Genomic DNA, 23,452 nt, shown 5'->3' with positions numbered 1-23,452 from the left:
CAACCAGGTGTTCCAGGACTGTTCTGTCATGGAGCAAAGATGGTGACCTGGGGTGAGGGTAGGCAGGTTACTCCCTCTGTTGATGGGTCCTCATGTAGGACTCAGGCCCCATGACAGACTGGTTGGCAGATGAACTGCCTGTGTGCTCAGGTCCTGGGCGCAGGTAGACCCCTGGAGATTTGCACCCCCAGAGATCTTAAGCTCAGGATAATATAGTACCTAGTGATGCTTTTCTGCCCTGGCAGGCAGCGAAGATGGCTGCGGGGAGTTGCTCCCTCTGCTGCTCTTTGCATAGGACACAGGCCCCACGCGTGACCGGCTGGCAGATGAACTGCCTATGTGCTCAGGTCCTCTGCGCAGGCAGACCTCTGGCAGTTTGCACTCACTGAGATCTTAAGCTTGGGGTAATACAGTACCTAGTGGTGCTTTTCTGCCCTGGCAGGCAGCGAAGATCTGATATTTCTATTGTTACAGGACCCTGAACCACACATGAATAAAGAAGGTTCTAATAAGAGAAAAATAGAGATTATATTGTTATTGATAAGAATACATTAATTTTATTCAATACCATCTTAAAGTGGGGAGTCAGTGTATACAATATATAGAGGTAGGAAAATTAATTACAATAACAAAAAGATAAGAAATAATAACAAAATGAAAACAAAGCCAAATACCCAAAGCAATCAACACTCTAACCAAAAACCAAACACAATAATCAAACTAAGCAGCATTCTGTTGCTGCGGATTTTCAGCACAGACCTACAGCCTGGTGCTGGACTTAGAAAAATAGTGTAAAGGCAGTCAATAATGGTAATAATGTCTTCAAAATGAAAGTAGTCATTCATCTTTGGGGGGTGGGTTCTGATAGAAAAGTCCTTCCAAGGCTATGCATAAGATATGGTACAGACCATATCTCAAAGGCTTTCAAATTCACTGGATTGATCACCTTGAAATTATTCTTGATAACTCATAAGATCCAGCAAAAATTGTGGCTTCTCAGGCTCCTCCTAGGTGCCAAGCAGATTTGATGTTCTTAGCACCTCTCTGAAACATCCCAAATCTTCACTCTTGCAAGACTAGAGGCTAGACAAAAAAGCAAAGAGGGATAAAATGCAGCGTGAGATTGCCATGGTTACAGGGAGGACCTGCATTGGTGGTTCACTTGCTTTGCACACTCAGTGCTCCTGGTGAAGAGTTGTGTCTGAGGGAGATCTTGACCTGATCTGTTCCCCGTTTGAGCTCCTGTTAGAATATTTCCGACCAAGGGAAAGAAGAGACAAAAACCTGCTGAGAACCTGCTATGTCTGATCTCTAGGAAACACCAGGTTTACTCAGCTGGGCAGTGCAGTATGACCTTTCAGCACAGGTCATTCCCTGTATCCCCAAAGAAGAGGTGCCAAAGAGCACCTGCTCCTGGATGTTTTTCTGGTTCTGGAATTTCCGGGTCATTGGGGATTGCAGTTCAACTTCCTGAAATGTTGTACATGGAATCTCAATGGAATACACCATTTGACTCCACCAGCAATGTCTGAGGGTATTCATTTCTCCCAGCACTCCTTGACAAGATTTTATCTCAGAACAAATGATTTTGAATAAAAGTGGTTACAGAAGGCTACAGACAGAACACAGTGTTTGTGCTTCAGACTCTCAAGAGTCTGACGCAGACCAGTTCTTGTACTGCACCATAGTTATGGCCCTTTGTCTTGGTACAGATACAACACCAAAAAACACCAATCATTAAAATTATAACACCCTGGACAAAATTCACGCTCAAGGAAACTGAGTCAAATGTAGTCAAAGTTGGAAAGAAAATGGTAGCAGGTAATGAAGAGAACAAACTAGGATGCTAAGACGATGTACTTACTGAGCCGTCTGACCTTCCAGCACACAGGGAGGATTCACCGAGAGCAGACAAGGGACACAATGTCTAAGCCTGTCTTTATGATTCTCAGGAACATGTGACAGAGCAGCCTCCTCCATTTCTCCATGTACCACAGTTCTTTTTTTCCTACAAATTATTTTAATACAGATAAATACTTTTTCTTCTACAAACCCTTGAAAATCTGACTTTACACCATTTTTGTTTCCTTTTGTTCTAATGAGGAGGTAGAAAGGCATGATGGTGGGTTTCCCTGATTCAAAATGGACTGACAGTATTTTTCTCATTAAAGTTGTCCTCTTTTATCGTTTAATATGTTTGCTGACTCCCAGGTGCTCTATCACACCCAGAATCATAGGATCAGAGGTGAGAAGGGCACAACATCTGTCCCAACACTGGGAGTAATTTGGATTAGTGGGACCCAGGCATGTAAAAACTCCTCCAAATTTGTTGCACACATTCCTTTCAATCTGTCTGGGCCAGTGCCCTGAGCAGACACTGGGCACAAATTTTGCTGCCAGTCCCACAACATCCGGAGGAAGCTCCACTCCCAGCTTATCCAGCATGTCCAGGATCACAGGATCACAGGATCTTGATCACACCAGCATCTCAGGGTCCCAGAGTCAGCTTGTCTCCCAGTACTTCAGACACACCCAGTTTCTCAGGATCACAAGATCCCAGAATCACAGGATCACACAGACAGCTTAACTCTAAGGAGTTCTGACACAACCAGGATCACAGGAAGGACAGGCTGCTGTAAGGTATAGCAAAGGCAGGGAGCATTAGAGACAACCAGATGGCAGATGGCAGGAGGCCCGCATAAGAACATAAGCAACAGAAACCAAGGTTACATGGCATCACCAGCACCCACTTCTCCCACCATAGCAGATCCTAGATACACCATCACACCGGAAAAGGTCTCGTGATAATGATAGAGGAGTATAAGAATGGCATAAATAACTCCCTTAAAGAAATACAGGAGAACACAGATAAATAGCTAGAAGCCCTTAAAGAGGAAACACAAAGATCTCTTAAAGAATTACAGGAAAACAATCAAACAGGTGAAGGAAATGAACAAAACCATTCATCTAAAAATGGGACTAGAAACAATAAAGAAATCACAAAGAGAGACAACCCTGGAGTTAGAAAACTTAGGAACAAGATGAGGAACCATAGATGCAAGCATCCCCATCAGAATACAAGTGATAGAAGAGAGAATCTCATGAGCAGAAGATACCATAGAAAACATTGACACAACAAAGAAAATGCAAAAAGCACAAAGCCCCTAACTGAAAACATCCAGGAACTCCAGATATAATAAAAAGACCAAACCTAATGATGATAGGTACTGAAGAGAGTGAAAATTTCCGACTGAAAAGGCCAGTAAATATCTTCAACAAAATTATAGAAGGAAACTTTCATAACCTAAAGAAAGAGTTGCCCATGAATATCCAAGAAGCCTACAGAACTCCAAATAGACTGGACCAAAAAAAGAAATTCCTCTGATAATAATCTTCTGATAATAGTCAAAACATCGAATGCACTAAATAAAGAATTTTAAAATCAGTAAGGCAAAAATGTCAAGTAACATATAAAGATAAGCCTATCAGAATTACATAAAACTGTTCACTATAGACTATGAAAGCTAGAAAGATAGATGTCATACAGACCCTAAGAGAACACAAATGCCAGCCCAGGATACTATACACCCCAAAATTCTCAATTACCATAGATGAAGAAACCAAATTTACATAACATCTTTCCAAAAATCCAGCCCTGCAAAGGATAATAGATGGAAAACACCAATACACAGGGGGAAACTACACTCTAGAAAAACAAGAAAGTAATCTTTCAACAAACCCACACAAACATAATTCTACCTCTAACAACAAAAATAACAGGAAGTTTATTTTCCTTAATCTCTCTTAATATGAAAATTATTACCAACCTATCGTTTTCTATTGAAATTCAAAAATATGAGGAATTAGAAGTTTATTGTCTTGTCATCCAGTGGTCTCTCTAATTTGGTAATTGGAGAAATAGGTCCAATATTGTACAATCCATATACACTTTCTGCTTGTTTGTACATGACAGTGTCTTGCTGAGTACCATGTAATGGTCTTGAAATCATGCTTCTCCTATCTCAGCCTCTCTGTTGGTAAGTTTGTTTATTTGATGTTTTTACACTGTACTATGGCTTTTCAGAACAGCTTACATATTTCAAAATTATTTTACAACCAAAAGAAACGTAGACAATTAATTTGAGGGGTGGCTTGCAAGAGAACAACAAAGAATGAGACTAAATGTTTTGCTTGATATTTATAATTATTGTATCAATTTTGAAGAAGAGGACATTATAGGTTACTCTTTTTCTAAGATGAATGCTTTTCAAAATCATCATGGGCAATGAACCTGAATCTTACCTTCACATAATGTCTGTGCCACCATGCTCTAAGCAGAACTATTGTTTATTGTAACAGCTGATGAATGACTTCATGGATACACCATGTTAATACAAACACGATTTCTTAAATGAATGTATCCTGTTCTCTGTGGACTAAGGATGATGACAATCTCTCAAGTCAAATAGTTTTAACCATAGTAGGAAATCTGTATCCAATATTCGTGCCAAAAATTCATTCCTTGGTGCAGCAGAACTGTCAACTCTTAGCTTAGCTACTGTGGAAGTAAAATCCTTTGGCAATGTGAGGGCCATTGAAGTACAGCTTAATTTCAATGAACTCCAGTGTCTAAAAATTGTTCTTATTTTGTGTTTGTATCACAGTAAGTGCCAAGATTTTAAGCTCTAGTACAAATAAATCAATCAAACAAAATGACTTTATCTATTCATGTTCATTTAATAACATGTCCATCATTTTCATGATTAGTATAAAATATATATGTTTTGAATATATTAAAAATATAGATGTTTGCTGAACAAGTGAATATATGAATATATACATACTTACATATATGTACAGAGATACACAAGTGCTTATCTTCACACATACATGCACACATGCATACAATAAAATATATAAATACACATTTGTATATGCAAGCGCCTACAACGGGGATCTACCATTACTATATACACAATATAAATATCCTAAAACACACCTGGGCTGGAGCACACACACACACATACACCCACCGCACACACGGACATACATCTATGAAAAGACTGCGAAGTTTCTGCACATTTAATGTCACTTGAGGAGGTAGTAAGACCTAAGTTCGTACAAGGCTCTTCGATTAACCCAGGCTGTGCTGCCCAGCCTGTACTTATTTCTGTGTCAGGAACTTTTTCGGTGCAGATACTTGCTGATCATAGCAGTATGTTATAAGCTTTGCACAGAAGTCTAATTTTAATTTTAAAATAATCATATTGTTTAACTTTTTGTTTATTACTAAAGACTTTAATTACAAAACAATAAAATTCGAGCTTTTCTAGGAGGAGACGCAGCCCGAGCCCCTCCGAGTGAGGAGCCATAGAGCCGAACCAAGGACCTGGCTCCTAGATAATTCCAGAAGTGGCATCCTGAGGCACCTCTGCATACCATAGAGCTGGCATGGGTTGCTGTTAGGCATCCAGGAACTATGAATAGGAACAGTGGGACAAGGAGTGTGTCTGACACCTGGAGGAAAAGGCATTGGATTCCTCCATGATTGGATTCCTCCATGATAAAAAATTGATGCTTACAGAAAGAAAAGGAAGAAGCAAAAACAATAAAATGTTTACATAACATGCCAAATGGAGTAATGGATAAAGAAAATGTGGTATATTTACACAATGGAATACTACTCAGCAATTAAAAACAATGATTTCATGAAATTTTTAGGCAAATAGTTGGAACTGGAAAATATCATCCTAGGTGAGGTAACCCAATCACAAGAGAATACACATGGAATGCCATCACTGATATGTGGATATTAATTAGCCCAGAAGCTCTAAACACTCAAAACAGAATTAGCATATCAAATGATTCCCAAGAAGGAAGGAAGAAGAGGGCCCTGGTCCTGGAAAGGCTTGATCCAGCATCATAGGAGAGTACCAGGACAGAGAAAATGGAGGGGTGATTGGGGAATTGGTGGAGAGAAGAGGGCTTATGGGACATATGGGGAGGGGGGAACTGGGAAAGGGGAAAGCATTTGGAAAGTAAACAAAGAATATAGAAAAAATATATATCTTGAAAGCCACTATGTCCTTCCTCTTTATGTCCAGATGAACATTGTGACAATAACTAGAGACCAAACAATACAAGGAGCTCTGTCTAAGAGGTGACAGAATATTCCAAGATGCTGGTCAGACAGCTTAAGCAAAGCACGAAAGTTTCAAGTTCAGGGAGAGACCTGGGCACAAGGGACTATGTTACAGAAAGACTGAACAAAACCACATGTGAATCCCTGGCCTCTCAGCACATCCATCAATATACACATTTGTATTTCACATGCACGCACACACATGCACGAATGCATGCACACACACACACATACACATACTCACATGCACATACATTCACACACTGTACAGAAATCATAAGTGAGCTGGAATCTATAAAGAAACCACAATGGTGGAAGAACAGGTAAATGTAGACTATAAAAAGCTGATGTTTCAAGTGAGATTCAGGACTCAGATATCCATGCATTGGGGACTAAAAATGCTTAGGGAACACATATCTTAGACTATGTTGAGAGAGTTTGTGAAATTTTAGTCTTGAAGCCTCACATCTCTCACACCAATCCTCATCCTGGGAGAAGTCTTTCACACATCCTTGTTCATCCAGTCAGCTCCACAATATTAGCTCTTGGAACGAACTCTAGCAATTCTGACAGAAACCAGGACTGACAGGGTGCTACTCAGGCTCTTTCAGCGTGAACCAATCTCTAGGCAGGATAAAGAGACCAGCCTGCAAATGCCCTCAAATGACTCCTACAAAGCAAATAGGCTAATGACATGACTTTATCTATCAAAGTTCTGTACTACTACAAGGGAGGCACCCACACAGAACCTTTCTAACATAATGGCATGTATGTGTGAAATGTGTGTTCAAACTATACATCATAATAAACTACAGCTTTAACTTCAGCAGGAGGATCTACTTGTCTGTTGTCCAGTGTCCTACAAGAAGCTAACTCCACGGAAAGTCTTGTAGTTAATAGGAGAAATGAACAACTGGATGAGACATAGTAGAGCGCCTAGATAAGTTTCAGGATGCTTAAAGGGAACTGACTCTGTTTATGGTTAAACAGGAGAGCAACCTGCCCGAGATGCTTCATTCATCCTACCTGCTGCTGCTTGGTAGTAGGTCATACAATATCTTGAAGGCTTTTATACACAAAATGTTTGTTAACTTGGTGTCCTCTTCCAGTGCAATCTGCTCCTGCAGCACATGTCTGTTCTCAGTCCACAACATCTTGACTTTGTGCTTTTGATGGTTATATTCACCCAGGAAGTGTTTATTACTCATCCTGAGCCAAAAACAAAATATGGTGACTCCCAGGGAGCATCCATCTTCCTCCTACATCTCCAAGTACCAACCCCCTTCAAGGGGCCCTGATCTCCAGACAGCCTCAGTCTACAGTCCAGATTAGCCATGGAATATCTCATGGAGGAATTTCAAATGCAGAGGACAGCCACATTACAGAAGACTCAAGGTAGTTCTGAAAACACTGACTACAATAGGGACTTCTATATCTTCCAGAAGAGGACATGGGCCCCATGTGTACTAATGTGTTCATGTTGTTAAAAACCACCTGTAGTTAGAGAGCCAATTTTCTTTAGGAAAGGATAATACACCTAAAAGTTCCACAATCTTTCTATGTGTCTCAGGGAAACCAGACCTATAAATCTACTTTCAGAGCCCAAGAGGCTCAAGGTTGATTGATATCCCCATCATTGTGCAAATCTGTTCTATCTCATGAATACTGAAAGGGAAAGTACAAATGCTTAAGGGGAGGTAAAACACCTAGAGCCTTGCTTTGAAGGAGGCAGGATTCCTTTTAAGAGGTATGCAGTATACATAACCTGAGCCCTCACTTTGGATCAAAGTCAAGGATGGGCAGACACACTCTGTGCCTAATAGTTGTGTCTTGACCATGGTAGTCACTCACCAGTACATTTGATTTTCTTTACTTAGCTCCTTACACTTGGACAAGGCCACACTGAGCTCTTGTGGCATTTTCTTGAGGTCGGTCATCATTTCGTGGTATTGCATAGTAAGCATGAATGACTCAAAGTTGTTCCTCTGGAAGGCAGGGATCAAATAACAAATATTCCCATAAACTAAATATACAAGGATCACATCACTTCAAGCTGAATGTTCAATTACCCCAGTCCATATAAGCCGCATCCTTCCTCCTTGGTACTGGTTCTCCCAGGTGCTTATTAAACTTGGAGTGGCCCCTTGCTCTGGAAAGAGTCAGTGAAGCAGTATTGAACAAAATCAGAACAGCGAAGTGGGAAGGTTTGGGTGGGAAAACAAGGGTTGGGAAACGGACTGATGGGACTTTCGGCGAGTAGGGGTCCAGAAAAGGGGAAATCATTTGAAATGTATATAAATATATCAATAAATTAAAAAAAACTAATAAAAAAAGAAATGTAAATGAAGACTTAAAAAAAAAACTTACTACTCTTTGCCTGGGTACAGTAGATCCAGGGAAGTAAGAGAAGGGAGCTGGCATGCTTTAGCTCCCTGAGAGGTCTTGAAGGAATGGACTAGCTCTCCAACAACTTTCCAGGAGCCTGTGCCACTGGTCTGGGTCCACCTTAATCCTGTGATGACTCTTCTGTTTTTAGATAATGAATCATCAATCATTCGTTCTTTGTACATCAATTCCAAAAGGACTTGATCAATATGTATAGGGAAAAGGCTTTATAACATACACCAGAAATTTTCTTTTTTTTTTCTTTTAATTTTTTTTTTTTTTTTTTTTTTTTTTTTTTGGTTTTTTGCTTTTTTCGAGACGGGGTTTCTCTGTATAGCCCTGGCTGTCCTGGAACTCACTGTGTAGACCAGGCTGGCCTTGAACTCAGAAATCCGCCTGCCTCTGCCTCCCAAGTGCTGGGATTACAGGCGTGCGCCACCACTGCCGGCTCACCAGAAATTTTCAATGTGCTCCCAAGGTGAACACAGAGGTCACATGCTGTGCTGCTGGAAATGAGGCTCCCTGGCCTCATCACTACCATTACGTAGAAACTGAGTCAGACAAAACCACATCACACAACACAAACTCCACAGATAATTAGTGGAAAACACACACACGCACACACACACACACTCACACAAATACAATCAGAATGTCATATAAATACAATGATGTGGCATCATCTCAGAGTATCATGAACAAAATTGGAGAAAAGCAGACAGCCGATCCAAACACAATGAGAGGCAGCACCTGGGACCATGCTCCTGTAGCTCTTGACTGGACGAATTGCACCCAAAGTAACTCTAGGTCAATTACAAAAGTGATTTGCTTAAACACAGACTACTTAGCATCTCCCACAAACAAACACCTGTCCAGGCTTCTAGAAATGCAGGAAGAGAGCTCACACACTACTCCCCTTATCCCTCTAGACTGTTAATCATGCCACAGGCTTCAATATACTTTTGGAGCAATCAAAAGAGCCTGTGACCACATCTCCTCTGAACTTCAAGTTCTGTGTTGAACATCTAATTGGCAAAATAAATTTGACCATGAGGTTACCTTGGAGCTATGGCCTCCTGTGATAAGAGAAAACCTGGGGTTAACAGAGAGGGCCCAAGATAGTCAGCAAAAACCTGGGCAAAATGACTACCTGTCATTCAAATCCTGGTTAGTGTAATGGGCCAGGTTTTCCTGGAGTTTGTCTCTCTCATTTTCCATCTTATGGAGTTTGTCCAAATTCTCCATTCTCTGCTCCTCCTCATTGATGTTGGATGGTTGTGATGATACCTTCCCAACAGACCCTGTAGGTAGATCAACACTAGTAAACTTGTAGAGATAATAGGACAGGGAATAGAGAAACCTGAGAGCCCCTGTGCTGCCATGGTACCGAGTATCGGGCGTAGGCCTGGGGGATTGACAAAAAACACAGACACGGGTCATTCTACAAGGAGAATGCCAAAGCTTTATTGAGAGACTAGCAATATATATACTAGAGGCCAGGGAAGGGAACAGGAAAAACTATTATGGTCTTAGGTCAGGCACCTGGGAAGTCTATACCACACCAGGCGGGAAGGCAGGAATCAAGCTAAGCCACGGGATGTTTTGCCCTCAAGAAACCTGTGCAAAAAGCTCAGCTGGGGGTGTTGAGCCAAGCTCTCTGGTTCCCAACAGAAACCATGTTTACTCCCAAACAGAAGACCAAGGAAGAGGAAATCCCTTCAAGATTTCCCTGAAAGAAAAGGAAATCATCTTCAAACTGAACTCCTCAGCTATGTCCCTGTTTCCAAACCACCTTCACTAAAGATAAGATAAACTCACTATTGCAGTCTCCCTAGTCCTGAATTATATAAACAGACCCAGGCAAGAAGAATTGGAGGGCATTGGCAGCTCTTATCAGACAATGTCCATAATGCTTGGCACAAAAAGAGTGACCATAAACACCAGCACCTAACATCTCCCACAAGTGAACACCTGTCAGGGCTTCATAAAATGGGTGATGCAAGCACAGTCTACTACACTAGCCCATATAATGAATCAAGCCATATTATGTTTTTTTAAAACCAAAGTGTCTGAGACCTTGATTCTTTAACAGGAGGATATCTCTCTGTCCTTGGCATCACATACTCATGTAACCTACAGGAAACTATTTAGGATGAAGGTCTTCAACTCGCTATCTTGACAGCAACATTGTACTATTCTCATAGAGCTTCTCCCTGACATATTTTGCCACTCAGGAGGAAATTAAGATCTCTCAGAAAAGCAACTCTAGGCTTGTCAATTTCTGCCTCTCTGCAAACTAGTCATCTGAAATTCTTGACTCTGGGTCTGCCTTTGAGTAATGTTGAGGATCCAGGTCATAAGACCTATTCCTGGAAGGACCATCTCAAGCCCACCTCCTCCAGGAAGCTCCCTGACCCTTGCCCAGGACTCACTGTGCCTTCCCCATGACAATTTCCTCCTTCTTAAATGCCAACATGACAGAAGACCAGCCTCCTTCTGCCTCTTCTGCCTAGGTCTGATCTCTGTCTGTATTCTATTCTCCCTCTAAAATATCCTGAGCAGCATGGACAGCATGCCTGATTCTGAAACCAGTAGGCTCTGAAGGAATACACCTACAGGCAGTTGGTATCACCACAACACTGGTGACATCACAGAAGTTTCTATGGTTCTCCTGGATACAAGGGATTGTCCATAGAAGTGACTACTGATGATGTCCTGAGGAAGTACCATGGCATACCTGCTAACTAGCTTGCCCCATATTGACCAGTTTCTGGGGTGCTCTTTCCTGGGGTGGCTCATTTGACTGAGGACATAGCCCTTGGCACATTCTTCTTCCAAAGCTAGGGATTTCTCTCTTCTTCATTACAAGTCAAGCACTTTGGATGGGGAGACTTTGATAGGTCCTTGGCACGGGAGGCTTATCTTCAGTAGGACCTAAAGATCTTGGATATTGGATGAGGGGATTCTTCTCCATTATAAATCTATTTCCGTGGTTTATTCTTGTAACATTCTGTCCAACCTCCCAGGTCTCTTTGTTTCCCAGAGGCCACAATCATTCTCCTGGAACATTAATTTTATGTAATTTGGATTGTATTTTTATTGTCCACATGCCTTGACAGGAGACATTGTTTCAATATATAAATATATGTGTTTTCATGAAATCTGTGTTTTAGAATCCTGTTTTTCCAGAGAAACTCATTTGTTCTTATTAATATAGGAACTCATTTACAAGGGACTATCACATTGTAATGTTTATTTTCATTCATTAATATATAAATCCAGAATTCTCCATTTCTCAGTTACAACAAGACAAAGTAGGCTTGTGTTAGCAAAGTTCAGCAGGGACATTGGATTGCTGCTCTGTAGTCCTACTAACCCTTCCCTTCTCCAGTATCTACCTGTCTGAGTTCCTAGTTCCAGGCCTGAGGCTCTTGTGGGTTGGACTATGATCCTGCACTCAAAAGATACCTAAGACTGAATAGGATGTATAGGGGTTAGAAAGAACTCAGGTCCGGTGAAACCCAATCTTAATGGGTTCATAATTTCAGGAGGAACTTTTTTTGGCATTGTCAGCTGTGGTTTTTGCCTTCTTGACCTGGGTGTGCCAAATCTGTGGTAAAATACCATCTAAACTTTGAGGTGTAAGATTTACGGTCCAAGGAGATTCAGTCGCCTTATTGAGATTTTGTGATTTTTTTTTTCAGTTTTTTTTTTAATTTTTAAGTAGATATATTCTTTATTTACATTTTGAATGTTTTTCCCTTTCCCGCACCTCCCTCCCCCCACTGAAAATCCCCTAACACATCTCCTCTCATCCTGCTCACCAGTCCAGAAATTCCTGCTTCCCTGCCCTGGCATTCCCCTATTCTGGAGTATTTAGCCTTCTCAGAACCAAGATCATCTCCTTCCTTGGATGTCCAATGAGCCATCCTCACTGGATATGCATCTGCATCCATGGGTCCCTCCGTGTGTACTCTTTGGTTGATAGTTTAGTCCCTGGCAGCTCTAGGGGGTACTGGGTAGCTCATATTGTTCCTCCTATGGCACTGCAAACCCCTTCAGCTCCTTGGGTCTTTTCTCTAGCTCCTCCATTGGGGACCCTGTTCTCAGATCAGTGGTTGGCTGAGAGTGTCCCTCTCTGTACTTTTCATGCACTGGCAGAGCCTCCAAGATGACAGCTATATCAGGGTGTAGTCAGAAAGCACTTGTTGGCATCCACAGTAGTGTCCAGTTTTGTAACTGTATATGGGATGAATCCCTAGGTGGGGCAGTCTCTGGACAGTCTTTCCCTCAGGCTCTGCCTCACATTTTGCCTTTGTATCTCCTCCTGTGGGTATTTTGTTCTCCCTTCTAAGAAGGACCAGAGTCCATACTTTGTTCTTCCTTCTTTTTGAGCTTCATTTGATCTGTGAGTTGTACCTTGGGTATTCCAAGCTTCTTGGTTAATATCCACTTACCAGTAAGGGAATACCATGTGTGTTCTTTTGAGATTGGGTTACCTCACTCAGTATTTATTTGCTTAACAATTTCATGAATTCATTGTTTTTAATAGCTGAGTAGTATTCCATTGTGTAAATGAACCACATTTTCTGTATCCTATCCCGTACCATGGAACCTATATATTCGGGGCAGGGGGTTGGGGGGTCGAGGAGGGCCAAGCCTGAAAGAGAAACGGGCAGGAAAGAAAAGCTAGACCAAGCATAAAGTGTGTGTTGTCAAGGCCTCTTTAATGAAAGGCTGAATGTCTGGTTATGAACACAACATGAGAGGAAGTAGAGGGGCTGAGGGGGAATGCTAAAGGAACAGAATGAGGAAAGGTCATCCTGGGGAGATGTTAACTGCTACACAAAATATCTAGCAGTTTTTCTGGAATGCTGGGTCTGCCTAGACAACCCCAGCTGTTCGGCCAAGATAAGGATCAGTTGTTCTCAGGATCAGCGTTGTGTGAAGGAGAGGGTGGTTCAGCTGTTAACCGAAAGGTCAATGAATTCTCAAGATGAGATGGTTTCCCAAGACATAGTCTTACTGAAGACTTCCTAGTCCTCAGGCTCTTACAACATCTCTGCCCCTTTATCTGAGATATGGCATCAGTGTAAGGTATAGGGATTATGTTGTTCATGTATCAAATGTTACTGAACATCTTACAGTCAGTGGTTACCTGTATTTTGACAAGCTGTGGCTTTCTAGTGTGGTTATTGTCTGATGCAATAAGAAGCTTCTTTAATAAATGGTGAGAGCTGTACTTACCTCTAGTTAGAAGGATAAGTATATTCAGAATACACTTAGGATTTTTCCTGGTTTAGCAAAGCAGTAGTAGCATATTCCCCAAGATCCATGTGCTGACTACTCATAAACAGTTCGATAGGTTTCCAGTTGGCATTTTGTTCCTGTTGAGCAGACTTTGAGGCCAAATAGACAGTTGTTGGCTTCCACCAAGATATAAATACCACTTTTGCACCTTTGGAGAGAACTCGCCATGTTGTAGTTCACTGACTTTACATCTTGGTAGGAGTATTGACTGCTTTCCTTTCTAAAGAGCTTGCTTATTTCCTCCTGGTAGTGTGACAACACCTTCTTAGAGTTGAGGCTTTTGGTTCAGACATTGCTAAAGTCTCCAAAACCTATGTTCAAAACCTGTAGTGTCTTCAGCAACAGGGACTTACCTTCAGATCCTAAGAAGCAACCAGAAGACATCATCTTTTATTCAGGACCTGACCCCTACCTACAGTGGCCTGATGAGCCTACAGTTGATCATAATCAGGAGATCTTGAGATGGGAAGCAAGGTGGCATCGAAAGAGTGAAAGAGTCCACAGGCTGCAGGGATTGTGTTGAAAACAGATTCTAGGAAGGCAGCTTCACCGAAACAGCTCATTTAATGGGGGGATCAAAGGCTAGTTAAACATTTCAAGGGTTTGTGAAAACTTTCATATTGCCTGTATATCATTGATAGGGCCAGTGTACTGAGGATAAATTATTAGCATGAGGTGGAATTCCAGGTGCTACTGGACAAGACAAGTATTCAGGTAAAAGGAAGTTTAACCTGGCTACCTGACTAAGTGACCTCCTATTGTAGGCATAGGTGATGCACAGGGCTACATGCCTTAGAACAGGTAGGACATGGGCAGGGACTGAGCAATCCTATTGCTGCCAATCTGAGGATGAGATGTCCAGGGCTTGGTCAGGCCTCAACAGACTCTTGCTTCAGGCCTGCTTCCTTCAGCCCCAAGTGCCCTGGCCCCACAAGCATCAATAGTGTATGATACTTTGAAATAGTCTTGAAATCTCATGACAATTCCCATGCCTTTTGTTTGAATATTTATATTAGATAGCCTATGGCTCTTGAGGAAGACTTGTAATTCACTGGTATAGCTCTCCCCCCCCCATCTATGTTATACAATTTAATGTATCTCTAAAGTAATATGACTCCTTAAGGATATTTCAAACACATTAGTGTTACTTATTCCTAAAATTCCCCTGTCCTTCTGTTTTGTTCCCTTTTCCCTCTCAAATTAAACCTCTTCCTGTGTCTCCATTTTCCTGTTCCTATTTCCTATCACCTTTATCCGGTTAGCCCATACTACTCCCATGGTCTCAATTTACATTTTTGTTTCTTCTGGTTACTCCAGATTAATATGAATTGAATAATAATGAGTTTTGGCAGTACTCTACTCTCTCCAGAACACAGGTCATCTGGACAAAGGATAAAGAGAGTAACAACAGAATCAAATGATATCACATATCAAATGGACCTAATAGATGCATGCACAATATTCTCCACAAGTACCAAAGAATATGCATTCTACTCAACAACCCAGGCACTCTTCTCTAAAATAGAGCAGATCATGGGTTTCAAAATGAATTTGAGCAAAAATGAAATAACTCCATATATCCTTTTGTTTTGTTTTGTTTTGTTTTGATTTTGTTTTCGTTTTTTTGTTTTTCTGTTTTTTGTTTTTTGTTTTCTTGAGACAGGGTTTCTCTGTGTAGCCCTGGCTGTCCTGGAACTCACTCTGTAGACCAGTCTGGCCTCGAACTCAGAAATCTGCCTGCCTCTGCCTCCTAGATTACTGGGATTACAGGCGTGAGCCACCACCGCCCGGCTCATATATCCTATTGTAACATGGTACAGTTACACTTGAATCAACAGCAAACAAATCTCTTGTTTTTACAAAACTCATGAAATTAAACATCTCATTGTTGAATAATGATTTATCAAAGATGAAATCAAGAAAAAAGTAATTTTCCAGAAAAGCACAACACAACAAAATTTCTTTTTTTTTATTATTCGATATATTTTTTATTTACATTTCAAATGATTTCCCCTTTTCTAGCTACCCACTCCCCGAAAGTCCAGTAAGCCCCTTTCTCTCCCCCTGTCCTCCCACCCACCCCTTCCCCCTTCCCTGTTCTGGTTTTGCCGAATACTGCTTCACTGAGTCTTTCCAGAACAAGGGGCCACTCCTCCTTTCTTTTTGTACCTCATTTGATGTGTGGATGATGTTTTGGGTATTCCAGTTTTCTAGGTTAATACCCACTTATTAGTTAGTGCATACCATGATTCACCTTTTGAGTCTGGGTTACCTCACTTAGTATGATGTTCTCTAGCTCCATCCATTTGCCTAAGAATTTCATGAATTCATTGTTTCTAATGGCTGGATAGTACTCCATTGTGTAGATAGACCACATTTTTTGCATCCACTCTTCTGTTGAGGGATACCTGGGTTCTTTCCAGCATCTGGCAATTATAAATAGGACTGCTATGAACATAGTAGAGCATTTATCCTTATTACATGGTGGGGAATCCTCTGGGTATATGCCCAGGAGTGGTATAGCAGGATCTTCTGGAAGTGATGTGACCAGTTTTCAGAGGAAGCGCCAGACTGAATCCAGTGGGCCCCAGCAGGAGCCTTCAGGTGTCTGCTTCGGGATCTGAACAGCCCGGACAACAGCACCCTGACTCCAGGCAGTGCAGGAGGTAAGCTGTGCACCAGAGGCCACCTGGGAACGGGCAGCTTACACTGGTGAGTCCAGCATTGACAAGACCAACTAACACCAGTGAGAACTAGATGGCAAAGGGCAAACGCAGGAACGTCACTAACAGAAATCAAGGCAATATGGCAACATCTGAACCCAATTCTCCTTTACCAGCATGTCCTGGATACCCCATCACACCAGTAAGACAAGATTTGGATTTAAAATCACTGGTCATGATGCTGGTACAGGAACACATGAAGGACATACTTAAAGAAATTCAGGAGAAAATGGATCAAAAGTTAGAAGCTCTTGCAAGGGAAACACAAAAATCATTGAAAGAAATCCAGGAGAATACAAAAGCCAATAAGGAGGAAATGCAAAAAACACTTAAAGAAATACAGGAGGACTTTGGCCAACAGGCTGAGGTCATGAAAGAGGAAACACAAAAATCTCTTAAAGAATTACAGGAAAGCACAAACAAGCAAGTGAAGGAGCTAAGCAAAACCATCCAGGATCTAAAATCAGAAGTAGAAACAACTAAGAAAACTCAAAGGGAGACAACTTTGGAGACAGAAAGCCTTGGGAAGAAATCAGGGGACATAGATGCAAATATCAACAACAGAATACAAGAGATAGAAGAAAGAATCTTAGATGCTGAAGATACCATAGAAACCATGGATTCAACAGTTAAAGAAAATGCAAAATGCAAAAAGCTTGTAACCCAAAATATCCAGGAAATCCAGGACACAATGAGAAGACCAAACCTAAGGATTATAGGCATAGATGAGAGTGAAGATTTACAGCTTAAAGGGGAAGCAAATATCTTCAATAAAATTATGGAAGACAACTTCCCTAACCTAAAGAGAGAGATGCCCATGAATATACAAGAAGCCTACAGAACTCCAAACAGACTGGACCAGAACAGAAATACCTCCCATCACATAATAATCAAAACCCCAAATGTACTAAACAAAGAAAGAATATTAAAGACAGTAAGAGAAAAAGGCCAAGTAACATATAAAGGAAGACTTATCAGAATCACAACAGACTTTTCACCTGAGACTATGAAGGCTAGAAGATCCTGGACAGATCTCATGCAGACTCTAAGAGAACACAAATGCCAGCCAAAACTACTATATCCAGCAAAACTCTCAATCACCGTAGATGGAGAAACTAAGATATTCCATGACAAAACCAAGTTTACCCAACATCTATCCACAAACCCAGCCCTACAAAGGATAATAGGAAAACACAAATACAAGGAGGGAAAATTCATCCTGGAAAAAGCAAGATAGTAACCTTTCATCAAACCCAAAAGAAGTTAACCAATCAAATTTAAAAAATAACGTCAAAAATGACAGGAAGTAACAATCACTATTCCTTAATATCTCTTAACATCAATGGACTCAATGCCCCAATAAAAAGACACAGACTAACTGAATGGATACGTAAACAGGACCCTACATTTTACTGCTTATAGAAAACACACCTCAGGGTCAAAGACAAACACTACCTTAGAGTAAAAGGCTGGAAGGCAATTTTACAAGCAAATGGTCTCAGGAAACAAGTTGGAGTAGCCATTTGAATATCAGATAAAATTGACTTTCAACCCAAAGACATCAAAAGAGACTCTGAGGGACACTTCTTGCTGGTCAAAGGAAAAATACAACAAGAAGAACTCTCAACCCTGAACATCTATGCTCCAAATGCAAGGGCACCCTCTTTCGTAAAAGAAACTTTATTAAAACTCAAAGCACACATTGCACATAACACAATAATTGTGGGTGACTTCAACACTGCACTTTCCTCAATGAACAGATCAGGAAAACAGAAACTAAACAGGGACACAATGAAACTAATTGAAGCTTTGGACCAATTATATTTAACAACAAAATTTCTGACACAAGGTAAAATCTGTTCTACAAAGGAAATTTATATCTCTTAAGTTTCCACATTAAAAAAAAATATTTCTCTCCTTTATGAGTCTGGGATGTCAGGCCATCAAACTGTGCCACCAAATGACATTTACATACTACCCACTATGTATTCAAAGCTTGTAGCTGTCCTTTTTATACCTGGTCATAAGATACTTTTTCTTTTTCAGTTTAATTAGGCTGAGTCCTGCTATGTTACCAAAGCTGATCATGAACACTTGCCCCAGCATCCCAAAATCAGGATGAGAGTCATACACCACTGTGCTTAGGTAAGCTGGTGTGTTAAAATAAACCAGGAACTAATTAAGAACTTTTATATTCTGACTATTTTGATGAAAATTATCTTCACACACACTGTTTAGTCCATAATTCATAATCTTTCTTCAAGTGAGTATTTAGCAGCTTTATTGGTATCTGATGAGATAAGTATGTTCAGGGTGGAATGGTAATGAAGTTTTTATCTGTCAGGATAAAATTAAAGAGTCAGGAGCTGCTTCTACCAAAAAAAAAAAAAAAAAAAAAAAAAAACCAAAAACCAATAAACTGTTAGGTCAAACTAAAAACGGGGATCATAGCTAACAATGAAAAGAAACTACAAATGATTTGATAGTTGTAAATTGTGTTCTTGCGTTGAATCTTCACAAAAGCATAAAGTTGCATGCCAGATAAAAAGACATGTGAGCTTAGCATTGGCAATCATCCTGCTAGACAAACACAAAAATTATCTTGGTTAAATCATATTTTCCTAAATCCAGTGTGGAAATATAAATATCATGCTTTCACTTTTTTTTTCTTTTCTATATTCTTTGTTTACATTCCGAATGCTTTCTTCTTTCCCTGTTCCCCCCTCCCCATCGGTGTCATTAGCCCTCTTGTCTCTGCCCATTTCCCAATCACCCCCTCCCATATCCCTGTCCTGGTACTCCCCCTACAATGGTGGATCATCTCTTCTCAGAACCAGGGCCCCATCTTTCCCTCTTCTTGGGTATCATTTGGTATGCCAACTGTGTCTTGAGATTTCAGAGCTTCTGGGCTAATTAATATCCACTTATCAGTGATTGCATTCCATGTGTATTCTTTTGTGATTGGGTTACCCATATACCCAGAAGATTCCCCAGCATGCAGTAAGGACACATAGCAGCCTTATTTATAATAGCCAGAAACTGGAAAGAACCAAGATGTTCCTCAATGGAGGAATGGATACAGTAAATGTGGTATATTTACACTATGGGATACTACTCAGCTATTAAAAACAATGAATTCATGAAATTCTTAGGTAAATGGTTGGAACCGGAAAACATGTTTTCTCAAAGTAGAAAGTAAAATAGTTTATCTCAGAGCTACAGGAGTGCTAGGGTAGTGCAGTGGAGTGTAGTGCAGTGCAGTGCAGTGCAGTGTAGTGAAGTGAAATGTAGTGTAGTGCAGCATAGTGCAGTGCAGTGTAGTGCAGTATAGTGTAGTGCAGTGTAGTGATGGTTGCTTCATGTGCCTGAGGTCCTGTGCTCCCTCTCCTGTACTACACACTTAGAAAACCAGAGAAAAGAATAAGAGTTTTCAGATACTGGGGCAGATTTTGGGAGGGTGATGGTGGACTGGGAGTGGAGTTGTAATCTAGGTTACCAAGGGATTACCTCTTTTATAGAAGAACTGTGGTGGTCAGCAATTGGCCAAACATCTCAAAGTAACTGCAAAAGAGAAATTGGTGTGTTCTCAACACACACATACAAAAATAATTTGATAGGTGTCTGACTTGATGGCTGTGCCAATTTCCACCTTCTGGCAACAGCCTGTAATGTTCAGGGAGTGTATGAGATTTCAAAGATGAACAACACAAAACAAGATAACCCAAACCTGGCCCTGGGCTTTTCATTTGATAGTTTCTGGTGTTTAGAGGAGACATTGTCAGAGTATAACAGGGTAACTCCTTTTAAATCTCTTATATGGGTTTGTATATTATAAAGCTTCTCCATGTAGGTTTCCTTATGGCCTTTCAAGAATCTTCACTCAGTTATCACACCTCCATACCACCTTGCCTTAGAGTGGTTTTCTTTTTGCCCTGCAGTGCAGGTGTGGCAAAGCTGTTGGGATAAACAAATACAGAAATGCTAGACTATTTACTCTAAGCCCACTGTCTGTATTCACCTTGATGGAAATGCAGATACACTACATGGGGCAGGATCCTTTGGTGTGGGAGGTTATAGCTGGTGTTTCTTGATTCCATGTAGTCCCCTTGACCCTGCAGACTACACAGAAGAGTCCAGAATGGAGTATCTGATGTTCTGGTTCCAGGATCTCCCAAATTTCTGTACATCCAGACACTGCTGGGTGTTGGGGGGCTGGCAGCAGAATTGGGGTGCTAGCTTTCAAGGAGACCAGGGAACGGGATTCTCAGAACCTTAGACATGAAGTCACTGCTGCATGTCATGGAGGAGCTGAGAATAGAGGAGGCCAGCCAACTGAGGATAAACTCTGAAGCAGGGGAATGGGAAACTCTGGCTTAGCTCAGTGGGGGCTAATCCAGGAATATGGAGGGGTCTTCTGCAGGAGGCTTAAGTGGCAAGGCTCTGTGGGCAAATGCTTTCTCCCTGTTCCCCATAGTTGTTCTTAATAAGAGAGAAAGTTTTTGGTTCTGAACTGTTTAGTGAGTGCTTATCATGGAAATGAGTGCATACCACCTTCTCAGGGTGGACCAGAAATTAAATACCTTGTGAAGAAAGAATGTCCAAGAAGGGAAGCATATTGGCAGAACACTACCAGCTTCTAGATACCTCAGTAGCATGGAAAACTCAATTCTTATCTATAGAACCCTAGGACATGTTCCTATGCAGAGAATTTCGTCACGTGAGAGAAGCCTCATAGGAAGCAGGTGAATCTCTTGCTGTCTAGTGTGGCTTCCTGGACTTCCAACCCATCAACTTAACCAATTTCATGATATGATCTACCGGGTCACATCTTAGTTTGGGTTTTATTGATGTGAAGAGACACCAGAACCAAGGCAACTTTTCACTGGGGCTGGCTTACAGGTGCAGAGCTTCAGTCAGTTATCTTCAGGGCAGGTAGCATGGCAGCATCGAGGCAGACACAGCACTGGAGAAGAAGCTAAGAGCTTTGTATCTTGCTGTGAAGACACTCAGAATGTCTTACAGGTGGGTATGCAGAAGGTCTAAAAGCCCACCCTCCACACTGACACACTTTGCAACAAGGCCACAATTACCTCAACAAGGACAAAACTCTTAAAAGTCCTACTCCCATAGTCAAGCATAATCAAACCACCACAACCATTTAAAATCTCCCACATTTAAATCTCTTTCCCACTGTTTCCTTTTTTACTTCACAAAATCTGTATTGCACAATTTTATTGAAATCTCCTTCCATGACACCTCACTAGGACATTACCTCCTATGGGTATTCTAATTTAAATACACATTTCTAAAGATTCAGTGTTACCATCCACATAAGACACAACATGTGGCATTGTTGTTCCTGAGTCTGGGTTATATCCCTCAGAATGATTATTTCTGGCTCCATCTACTTACACGTGAAATTCATTTTTTCACATCTCAATTCCATTCTTTATATGGACCACATACTCATTACCTTTTCATCAGTTAAATATCATCCCTCTGGGGTCCTGGGACACTATCACTTTCCTGGCATCTGGGACATTTGGTTGCTAACCCCATTTCCTGAAAACACTCAGTACTGTGGATTTTCCTGTTCACACTGCTTTCCTTGTGTCCCAAAATGTTAGGTATACTGCTTTTTCATTTTCATTGAATTATATAAAGTCTTTCATTTCTTTCTTGATTTCTTCGATGACCAATTTATCATTGAGTAGATGATACATTTTTTTCTGTTTCCATGAGAATCTTGGCTTTCTATTGTTCTTGTTCTTGAAGACCAGTCTTAGTCCCTGGTTATATGTTAAAATGTCTGTTATTCATGCAATCTTCTTGTATCTGTTAAGGCTTGTTTTATCTGTATCTTGTATCTTGTTATATCTGGTTATATAGTTAGTTTTGTAGAAGGTTCCATGGCATGATAAAAAGAAGGTTTCTTCTTTTTGGACCGGAGGTGAAATGTTCTGTGGGTATCTAACATATCCATTTGCTTTATAAATTCTCTTAGTTATACTGCATCTCTGTTTAGCTTCTGTTTCAGTGACCTGTTCCATGGTGTGTCTGAAATGTTGAAGTATCCCATTATTATGTGATGTTCAATGTGTGTTTTGAGCTTTATCAAAGTTTGTTTTTAAATCTGGGAGCTGTTGCTCTTGAGGCAGTGGGGTTCAGAATTGAGGCTTCCTCTTGGTAGATGTTTCCTTTGATGAGTGTGAAGTGTCCTTCCCCTTCTCTTTTGAAAGTCTACTTTCTTGGACATGACAATGGCTTCTCAAACTTGGTTCTTGGGAGAGAAAGGGAGGACAGAGCAAATGAGTGGGCGGGTAGAGAGAAAGAGAGAGAAAAAGAGAGTAATTTAAAGAGGGAGGGAGGAAGGGACAGAAGATTAGAAAGAGATAAGGGGGAAGGAGGGGAAGGAAAGGGAGAGGGAGAGACTGAGAGAGACACAGAGTGGCAAAAACAGACTGTGAGAGACACAGAGATAGAGAGATTCAGAGACAGAGACAGGGACTGGCATGAGGTTTTGAAACACCAAAGCACACCTCCAGTGACATACCTCCTCCAGCAAGGACAAATCTCCTAGTCTTTCTAAAACAGTTCCATGAACTGGGTAGCAAGCATTCAAGTATATGAGCCTTTGAGAGCCATTTTTATTCAAATAACTCCATGTATGATACAAAAGATTTTTAATTTCTCAAATTGAAAATTTTTATTTCCTGGGATGTATTCGATGTGTTTCAAGTATTTTGTTCCACTTGCTCATCCACAAAGATGTACATTATAAATAGCTAATGTAGCTTATCTTATGACTATAAAGATACAACCTGGATACTTTTTTCATCATGAGTTTGGGATCGACATAGTTTGATACACTGTACTGGCTGGTTTTGTGTGT

This window comes from Apodemus sylvaticus, chromosome 8 (assembly GCF_947179515.1).
Source record: "Apodemus sylvaticus chromosome 8, mApoSyl1.1, whole genome shotgun sequence".
Lineage (NCBI taxonomy): Eukaryota > Metazoa > Chordata > Mammalia > Rodentia > Muridae > Apodemus > Apodemus sylvaticus.
This window is presented reverse-complemented; position numbering follows the sequence as displayed.